This window comes from Triticum aestivum, chromosome 2D (genome assembly GCF_018294505.1).
Source record: "Triticum aestivum cultivar Chinese Spring chromosome 2D, IWGSC CS RefSeq v2.1, whole genome shotgun sequence".
NCBI lineage: Eukaryota > Viridiplantae > Streptophyta > Magnoliopsida > Poales > Poaceae > Triticum > Triticum aestivum.
The window spans coordinates 605,170,069-605,180,704 of NC_057799.1; the positions used below are offsets into that span (position 1 = coordinate 605,170,069).

General features: G+C 45.9%; 1 pseudogene; it reads left to right on the forward strand.

Moving 5' to 3' along the window:
• The first annotated feature begins 4,633 nt into the window (after positions 1-4,633).
• LOC123050346 (disease resistance protein RPP13-like) lies at positions 4,634-6,373 on the forward strand (annotated as a pseudogene).
• The last annotated feature ends 4,263 nt before the right edge of the window (positions 6,374-10,636 follow it).

Below are 10,636 nucleotides of genomic sequence, written 5' to 3' on the forward strand. Positions count from 1 at the left end.
CCGGGCAGGTCACTCGGGCTGCGGGCTCGGGTGTGGCAGGAGGCCGTACCCCATCCGTGATCTCTCGGGAGGAGGTGATTGCGTTTGGCGGGATCCAGGATCCCATGTCTGAGGGGCGCCGGGTGAGTGCCCGCCTCCAGGCACATCCGGAGGTGGACGACATTCAGCAACGGTGCGCTATGAGGGCGGCCAAGCTTCGTGATGTTGAAGTCAATACTGGTATGTCGGTCAATATTTCCAATTCCATATTGCATTTTTCAAATGATGAGATTCTTGATAATGCAAATCAATTAGGAGTTTCTCTTGGTAGTAATGAACATGAAACTACTAATTCTATTAATGATCTCCTTGACCTAGAGGCTGAGCGGGCCTTAGAGATGATTCGCAATATTGCCGCTGTTAAACCCATGTGTGATTCGGAGGTTGATGCGCTTGGGGTTAGGGTGCTTGGTAATTTTTGTGAGGATTTGTGGCCTTCTAGTTCCGAGGAGGGGGTAGAGGATGTCTCTACTGAGATAGGCTTGGCAAGCCCCTCTGACACTGGGCATGAGGACCAGTTGCAGAGTCAAGTTATTCCAAAGAGCAAGTGGAAACGGAAGGTATATCCGGTGTCCGCAGTGCGTAGGAGTGCTAGGTTGCGTTCGGCAAAAAAATTCTACGATGAATTATGAAAGGAATCTTTTGGAATAGCAGAGGTCTGAGAGACTTGGCTAAAAGAAGGTTTCTTGCTGAGGCGTCTGTCGAACATCGCTTAGATTTTATCGCTCTTTTGGAGACGGGGAGAGATAATTTTGCACCTCAGTTTCTAAATTCTTTGTCGGGAGGTATTGCTTTTGATTGGCACTGCTTGCCGCCGCGAGGGCGATCAGGTGGAATCTTACTCGGCGTTAGATGCGAGACGCTTGAGGTTCGCACTGTGGTTATGGGAGACTTTGCAGTCAAGTTCCGGGTGCGGTCGAAGGAAGATGGGTTTAACTGGGCTCTGGTTGAGGTTTATGGGGCTGCGCAACCCGAGCTCAAGCTCGATTTCCTGGCTGATCTAGTTCGGATGTGTGGCTCCGAGCAGCTGCCGTACCTGGTGGGGGGTGACTTCAATATTATTAGGAGGCGGGAGGATAAGAACAATGATAACTTTGACGGCAGATGGTCGTTCATGTTTAATACTATCATTGAGAGTTTGAACCTGAGAGAAATTGAGCTCTCGGGCAGAAAATTTACCTGGGCGAATGCGCTGCCAAATCCGACGTATGAAAAGTTGGACCGTGTGTTGGCTAGTGTCGATTGGGAACAGAAGTTCCCTCTAGTAACAGTCCAGGCCTTATCCCGTGGTATTTCCGACCACACGCCGCTTTTTGTGGATTCTGGTCAGCCCTCCCACTTGGGGAATAAGAATGTATTCTCCTTTGAGATGGCTTGGTTTGAGCGTGAAGGTTTCTTTGATCTTGTGGCTAGAGAGTGGGCTAAGGATTCAGGAGGCAAGACTACGCTCCAGCGATGGCAGAATAAGATTAGACACTTGCGGAGTGTCCTGCGTGGATGGGCTAAGCATCTTAGCGGGATCTATAAGGTTGAAAAGGAAAGACTCCTTTCCCTTATTCAGTCCCTAGATGTAAAAGCAGAAACCACGCTGCTGCCAGTAGCGGAGCTTCAAGCCAAGAGGGATGCGGAATTGAGGCTGAAGGAACTTCTTAGGGAAGAAGAGTTGAAGTGGGCGTTGCGGGCCAAGGTCCGGAGAGTAGTCCAGGGGGATGCGAATACTGAATTTTTTCATATGATTGCTAATGGTAAGCATCGAAAGAAGGGGATCTTTCAGCTTGAGCAAGATGAGGGTACAATTGTAGGACAGGAGAACCTAAAATTGTACATTACTGAATTCTATAAGCAGTTGTTTGGTCCTCCAGACAATAACTATGTGTCTCTGGATGAGTCCAGGGTTGAGGATGTTCCTCAGCTCACAGTTGTGGAGAATGATGTTTTGACGGCTCCTTTTACCGAGAAAGAGGTATTTGATGCCGTCTCCCAAATGGAAACTAACAAAGCGCCTGGCCCAGATGGATTTTCAGCGGAGTTTTATAAGAAATGCTGGTTTATTATTAAAGGAGATTTGTTGCCTTTGTTCCATGATCTGTTTGCTGGGCAGCTTCATCTTTTTCAGCTAAATTTTGGAACGATTACCCTTCTTCCTAAGAAAGCAGAGGCAGTGAGAATTGAGCAATTCAGGCCAATCTGTCTTCTTAATGTTAGCTTCAAAATTTTCACCAAGGTCGGGACCAATAGGCTCTCACAGATCGTGCATGCCGTTGTGCAGCCTACTCAAACGGCCTTCATGCCAGACAGGAACATTCTTGAGGGTGTTGTGGTCCTACATGAAACACTCCATGAAATCCACACGAAAAAGCTGGATGGGGTTGTTTTCAAAGTGGATTTCGAAAAAGCGTATGACAAAGTCAAATGGCCTTTCCTTCAACAGGCTTTACGCATGAAGGGTTTTGATGAGGCCTGGCGACGCCAGGTAGAATCCTTTACGCAAAAAGGCAGTGTTGGAATTAAAGTCAATGAGGATATAGGTCATTATTTCCAGACACACAAAGGCCTGAGACAAGGAGATCCAATGTCCCCTATATTGTTCAACATTGTAGTTGATATGTTGGCCATTCTTATAGGTAGGGCAAAGGACGCCGGTCAGGTAGGTGGCTTGGTGCCTAACCTAGTTGATGGGGGTGTCTCCATTTTGCAATACATTGATGATACAATCATCTTCATGGAGCATGACTTGGCAAAAGCGAGAAACATGAAGCTCGTGTTGTGTTTATTTGAACAGTTGTCCGGTTTAAAGATTAACTTTCATAAAAGCGAGTTGTTCTGCTTTGGTCGAGCCAAGGAGGAACAAGAGGCTTATAGGCAATTGTTCGGGTGTGAATTAGGGGCTTTACCTTTTACTTACCTAGGTATACCCATTCATCATCGTAAGCTCACGAACAGAGAATGGAAATGTATCGAAGATCGTTTCGAAAAGAAACTTAGTTGTTGGAAGGGCAAACTTCTGTCTTATGGAGGCCGGTTGATTCTTATTAATTCGGTGCTCACAAGTTTGCCGATGTTCCTACTATCTTTCTTTGAGGTTCCAGTTGGGGTTAGGAAACGACTGGACTTTTATCGGTCACGATTTTTTTGGCAGAGTGATGATCTAAAAAGAAAGTATAGACTCGCCAAGTGGGATATTATTTGTCGTCCCAAGGATCAGGGGGGGTTGGGTATTGAGAATCTTGAGGTAAAGAACAGATGCCTGCTTAGTAAGTGGCTATATAAGTTATCAGATGGGACTGATGCGACTTGGGCACAGATACTTCGTAACAAGTATTTGCAATCCAAAATGTTGTCACAGGTGACAATGCGACCAACTGATTCGCCATTTTGGAAGGGACTTATGAGAGTTAAGACAGCCTTCTTTAATAGAACAAAGTTTATAGTCGGCGATGGTAATGATACTCGCTTTTGGGAGGACACCTGGCTTGGTGAGACTCCGTTGGCGTTACAGTACCCAACTCTATATCGTATTGTGCATCGCCGTGATGCGCTTGTGGCAACGAGTATGCAAGCCACACCCCTTAATATTCAGTTTAGAAGGGTGCTTGTTGGTAATAGATGGGAAGCTTGGCTTCATCTGGTGCGTAGACTGATGGAGGTTCAGCTACAAAATCAGCCCGATTAGTTGTGTTGGAAGCTTACTACGTCTGGACATTTTACCGTTAAATCGATGTACATCGATGTTATTAACTCGAGTGTCATTCCTAACTCCAAACATGTTTGGAAAGTTAAAGTTCCTTTGAAAATCAAAGTGTTTATGTGGTTTGTACATAAACAGGTCATTTTAACAAAGGATAACTTGGTTAAGCGCAATTGGACAGGATCTACTAGGTGTAGTTTCTGTTATCGGGATGAAACCATTAAGCATCTATTCTTTGAGTGCCCGTTGGCAAAAAATTTGTGGCGCTCCGTGCAAATTGCTTTTAACATTACTCCTCCGAGTTCGGTCGGGTCGTTATTTGGAACGTGGCTGGATGGGATAGAGTCCGTTACAGCTAGACATATTCGTGTAGGAGTTTGTGCGTTGTTATGGGCAATTTGGAACTACAGAAATGATCTGGGTTTTAACAGAATAACTACTATTCATTTTTTGCAGGTTGTATTCCGAGCTACGGCGTTGATCCGTATGTGGTCCCTACTCACTCCGACGGAGGCCAGGGAGCGTTTGGTTACTGGATCTGTCCGGTGGGAGATGGTAGCGCGGGATATATTCAACCGGTTTGGATGGCGGTCATGTAATAGGATTGGCAATTAGTTTCCTTTCCTAATTTTCTGCCAGCCGGTTGTGGCTTTATGGCCTTTTTATTGTGTATCTTCCTGACGAGGTCTATGTGAGCTCGACGTAGTTTTCTTTTACGACTTTCTTGACATTGTGGAACCTATTTTATTTATCAAAGTGGCCGCATGCATCCTCCTGATGCAGAGGCCGGGGTATCACCCCTTTTCCAAAAAAAAAAACGCAGTGTTGCTACCCACCCTTTTCTTAATAGAGTCGATCAACCACCCCAGCCGCGTTCAATAATAGTCCAATCCATTAATACTTCCATAGTTTCATTAGCTCCTGGCCGTCATTAGGGGAGACCTCGAGCCTGCTCCGTCTCAAGGAGAGCCAAACCAGAGCCATGGCAGAATCTGCAGTTTCTGCTGTGGTGGGAAGAATTGGTAATCTGGTCGTCAGGGAGTCATCGCTACTTTGTTCAGTCACCGGTGAAGTGGAGTTCTTGAAGGAGGAGCTAGAGAGGCTGCAGGGCTTTCTGAAAGACGCCGACAAGAAGATGAGGTCTGGCAACGCGAGCATGGTTGTCTGCGTCAGGCAGCTCAGAGATGCATCATATGAAGCCGAGAACATTATTGAAGCTGCAGAGTACGTGAAGATGCGAAGCAGTCTGAAGAAGGGTTTTATGGGTGCCATCTCAAGGTATGCTCGTTTGCCGAGAAAGTTCGTTGCCCTTCATAAGGTTGATGTTCAAATTCGTGGTGTAAGGCGTAAAATCAGTGCAATAGCATGTTTAATTTAAATATTGCCAACCTCAGCATCAATGAGTCAGAGGATATTGAGGATAATGTGCTTATCCCGCAGAATTTTGTAGATGATGTTGTTGTTGGTTTTGAGGATGAGTGCAAAGAAATAGTGGAAAAGCTAGTTGACCAAAAGAATGAAAAACTTAGTGTTGTCTCATTGGTAGCCGTGGGTGGAGCAGGAAAGACTACACTCGCTAGAAAAGTGTACAATTCACCTAGAGTTAAAGAATACTTTAATGAATTTGCTTGGGTGACTGTATCCCAAAAGTTCAAGGGCATTGATCTGCTAAATGATATTCTGAAACAAATAACGGGGGCCAGTTATGAATCAAGCAAGGCAACTGATCAAATCCGGGAGAATGAGATCGGGAAGAAGATCCATGACTTTCTATTACAAAGAAGATACTTGTTGGTTCTTGATGATGTGTGGGAGGCAGACACTTGGGAGCAAATAAATAGAGCAGCTAAAGTCTTTCCAGATACAAATAATAGCAGTAGAGTACTGTTAACCACACGGAAAAAAGATGTTGCGCATCATATTCAAATGCCAACTTATGTTTGTGATCTAAAGCTCATGGATGAAGAGAAATCTTGGGAGCTTTTTAAAAGCAAAGCTTTACCATCATACAGAACGTACATGATTTGTAATCCTGATAAGTTTGAAGAACTAGGGAGAAAACTTGCAAGGAAGTGTGCTGGCCTGCCACTTGCACTTGCAGTTCTTGGGGGGTATCTATCGAAGAATCTAAATGTAGAGGCATGGTCAGATTTGCTTTTGGGTTGGACATCCATAGAAGAAGTAGAGGTGGTGGGACACATACTAGCTCGGAGTTATAATGACTTGTCAAATAAGTGGCGCAAGTCATGTTTCCTCTATGTTGCTTCTTTCCCAGAGGATTATCCTATAACTGTGGCAGATCTGATTGAACTTTGGATAGCTGAATGCTTCATTCCACATACAACAAGGCATATAATGGAAGAAACGGCACAGAGGTATGTTACTGATTTGGCTCAAAGAAACTTGGTGCAATTTCACTTTGGAGTGGCAGCTGATTATATGCCAATCCAAACAATAAGGATTCATGATGTTCTACGTGATTGGTGCATAGAAGAAGCAAGAAGAGATGGTTTTCTCCGTGTCATTGACAAAACTACAGGTCAGGCTGCCTTTTCTCCTCCCTTTTTTGAGATGTTCCTTCCCTCTACATATTTACCTATTTTTTGACAATCTCAATATTTGGCCTTTTGCTTAACCATGTATGCCGCTCAAACAATTGTAGGCCAAGCTGGTGCATCATCTTCAGATATCATGACGTCCTATCGTTCTTGTTTTCATAATTTCTGTGATGACCGGATTCTTCAGGCAACACCTAACCTCCGAACATGGATTGGTTTGGGACTTTCAGAACTGTTCCTTCCAAAGCTAAGGTTCCTGAAAGTTCTTCACATAGAAAAATCAAGAATCAAGAATTTGATGTTAATTCGTGAGTGCATTCACCTAAGATACCTTAGGTTGAGGGATTGTCACACTGTCACACTCCCTTCTTCTATTGGACAACTCCATTACTTGCAAACCGTAGATCTGAGAGGCACATCTCTGAGCAGAAGTTTACAAATCCCTGTATGGGCTATCCCTAACCTAAGACATCTTTACCTTGATTCTGGATCTTGTGGAACCATTGAACGAGACCCGATGCCACTCCTAGAGAAGCTTCCATGTCTTGTGGTGCTGCATCTATGGAATTATTGAGGTCCGACTATGCGTTGCTCTGCCCAAGGATTCCCTCAGCTGCAAAATCTGGAACTTAATTTCTTTAAGACCGAGTGGACGATAGATGTGGGGGCAATGCCAAGGCTCTCCAACCTGAACCTTCTGAGGTGCCGGATGAACAAGGTCCCCCAGGAGCTGCTGAACCTGCAGTGCTTGAAGAAGTTGGAAACTAACTACACGTGGCTTAAATCTGACAACACATGGAAAGAACTGGAAAAGAAGGGATGCAAGGTCAGTTAGCTATGCCCCTTCCACTCGCCCTTCATTCCTTGTTTTTGCTTTCACAAACTAAGGCATTTTGTATTTACAATGACAAAAGAGCTTGTGTTCAAAGTATATTGGAGGTTTCCTCTGTCCTTGCCTTGTTTGTTTGGAATAACAGTTGCAAGTTGAATCGTTTGAGCTCGCATCTCAAATGTGTTTTTTTTCGAAAAGGAGGTTATCCCCCGGCCTCTGCATCAAAAAGATGCATACTGCCATCTTATTAAAAAGCAAATAGTCCAACAAAGTCATCAGATCTCGAAATACAAAAAGGCTCACAAAGAACTAGCTCGAAGAAAACGGAATAGCCACAACCGGCGGAATTAAGAAAAGATAGGAAACTAAACACCTATCCTATTACATGACCGCCATCCAAGCCGGTTGAAGATAGCCCGTGCTACCGTCTCCGAACGAATAGACTCAGTAACCATATGCTCTCTGGCATCCGTCGGAGTGAGTAGCGACCACATACAGAGCAGTGTAGTGGCCCGAAAAATAACCTGCAAGAAATGAATATTTGTTGTTCTGGCATCCGTCAAATGTGTTCTAACTGGAAATCAATTTTCTTTCGTGCCTTATGCAGATGAGCGCTTTTGTGGATGCCTCTTAGAGATAGTAATGGAGCCAGGGAGTGAGCCAGGAGAGTTGCTCGACGCAAAGCACAAGAGGACAGGTGTTAATAAGACTTTTTTTTCGACAAAGGGTGAATTTTATTGACTCAAAAAGAAGCATCAAGAACATACACACAATGAGTACACCCGGCCTCTGCATAACTAAGATGCACACAGCCAATACTAACACACGCAGACAAACACGTCTGCAAATAGCAAAGTCACTTATGACCAAAGCTATGCGTAGACGAGAAAAAAAACGCCAAAGCGATCTGATCCGCGATCGCAAACTACAAACATTGACCATATCCGCACCACCGAACTCATGACCCACATAGACAACGATGTTCTTCAACAGCAACGCCTTCAAGAAGGGAGCAACGCTGAAGCGTTTTCGTTACCGGATCTGACCATCCGAGACCAGAATCTAGGTTTTCACCCTAAAGAATCAGTCCAGCATATCCGAGCAATGCCTTCAACAAGGTAGCGATATAAAACATCGCCATTGCCAAGTATACCCTACCGGATTAGACTTAGGCTTTCACCCCAAAGCTTGAGACTGGGTACTCGTAGCACCACCATCAGAATCATTAATGTGTTGTCAGCGCCACTTTTCCTCGATACCAGCAGCTACATGCGATGTGCCGCCGCTGCACCACCATCCCTCTGCGTCAAGTCGTTGTCGATAGTTTACATCTCACTCTCGATGTTGACCACCGGATCTTCGGATCCGAAGAGATGAAACTTTCGTGAAGACCTTTCGGTGGCGACTGCGACAAGGCCGACGCCGCTGGCCGGAGTGATCACCGCCTAATGACAGTACATCCATACTGACAAAACAATGCGGTGCTCCGCCACCATCGCGGCCCCGTGGCCACGGGAGCAGACCCTGGCACCCAAGACGATCGGCCTCCGCCGCAATCGCACTCCTAGGCACCACAACCAACGGATCCAGTAGCAGGGCCCCATATCCACGGAGGTCAGCTTCACCGGCCGCCCAAACTGTAGACGAGGAAGGAGCAGAACAATGCCAGCACCATGCTGGGCTCGCCGGCTCGCCATGCCCTCGCTGGTGAGACGCAGCCACATCAAGGGAGGCTAGATCTGGGCGGATCCAAGCTCCACAACCCAAGAAGCAGTAGCCACGAAGCCTCCGCTTGCCGTTGACCGAGAAGAACTCCCACGCCACCTTCGGAGGCGAGGGCCGCCGCCACCGCGGCGAGGCCAGCGGCAGCGGCGGAGAGGAGGGCTCCGAGGAATGGAACCGGCGGCGGCAGCGTTGGGCTCCCCCGTGTCGCCCAGGATAAGCGGCCGACTTACCACCACCTTAATAAGACTTCTAACTGCTGCATTTTTTTTCTCTTCTCTAAAAGGCATATACTCCCTCTGTTCCATGGAGGCCGCCGGCTGCATGGGATGCGAGGTGGCCGACGGATAGGAGTTGGTGTCGTGCTGATTCTCCATGTGAACGAGAAAGGAGAGGCGGCCAGATTGGTACACACGAGCGAATGAATAAAAGAACCGAAGAAGATTTTTCTGCACAGTGCTAAAGCCCGACAGGATATCCAGTAGTACGTGTAATCTTCTCTTTCCAAACAAACATACAGCGCATGCACAACATCATGCGTGGGCCATCTTTTTTTCCATCTTTTTTTCTAGGAAGGTCATGCGTGGGCTGTAGCTTATGGAGGGGTAAAAGTGTCAACTAAAGGAATACACCTTATAATATGAACTTTTTCACAAAAAAACTATACACCCTATATCAAGGAACGGAGGGAGTATGATATAGTGCCCTCGTTGACACCGGGGCGAAGCGTACGGGAGTGAAATGACATGTGAAAGGAGTCGGAGACACATAAGGGAAAAAGAAGGGCTCAACAGAAAGGGCTATGCCTTTTACTCCATGTAATTGGTGCCACTGGTATTCCATCCGATTCATGTAATATATGTGTGTACAGAGACGAATATATGTGCTGCAAGATGGTAATTTCTGTGTGTACTCAATTTGGTAGTAACTTGGCTTGTGGCTGTGCAGCTTGAGATTTGCATAAACCAATAACAATAAATCAAGCAGTTCTATATGTTAAGACTTGCTTAAACATTTATGCTTTTATTGTGTAATGTTATCCATTGATTAGATGTTAACGTGTGGAGTAACCATTTGTTACTATTGGATGCATCTATCCTTTCTTTTTCTTCTTGTTCTGTGCCATAAGGCGGACCAGGCTGCATTGTGGTACTGTCAAAACAAAAAAGGCTGCATGCCTGCATTGTGCTATTGTGTTCGTAGCCAACTGATGTATATGCTTCTGGTTTTGTGGGAACTGAAGTAAAACCTCTGTAGATTGTATTCCCTCAAAAAAAAACTCTGTACTGTAGGTGCTGCGCAGGAGACAATTTATTCTTACCTATTGGTGCTCACTATTGCTTGGGCTGTTGATGACACATTTCAGTTTTCAACATTCACAGTGCCCTGAGCAGGGTAGGTCGCAGTGGAACTTGAGCATCTCATAATCGACAAGCGTTAGCTCAATTATGATGCAAGAATGTAGTTTGGGTTGATTCAGTAGACGGCCGCATTTGTGCAGAGGTAAACACACTCGTACAACAGTGCATTCAAATAAACAAGATCATAGCATACTAGTGATTCTAATCTTACCTTGCTATAAGATTTTGGTGCCTGGGGGGCGCCCTCCTAAACCTAGCGTAGCCACCTCGTTCTCCTCATGCCATGCCGCTGCCACACTCAGGTAGAGGGGGCCGACTTGGTCCGCGCTGGTGCAAGCCTTCTTGTTGTGCTCTCCATACATGCTACTCGGTTGTGGCGTCGGTCGAGTCAGGCTATATCTAGGCTTGCCTGGCGGTGGCCATCGGCAACCCCCCC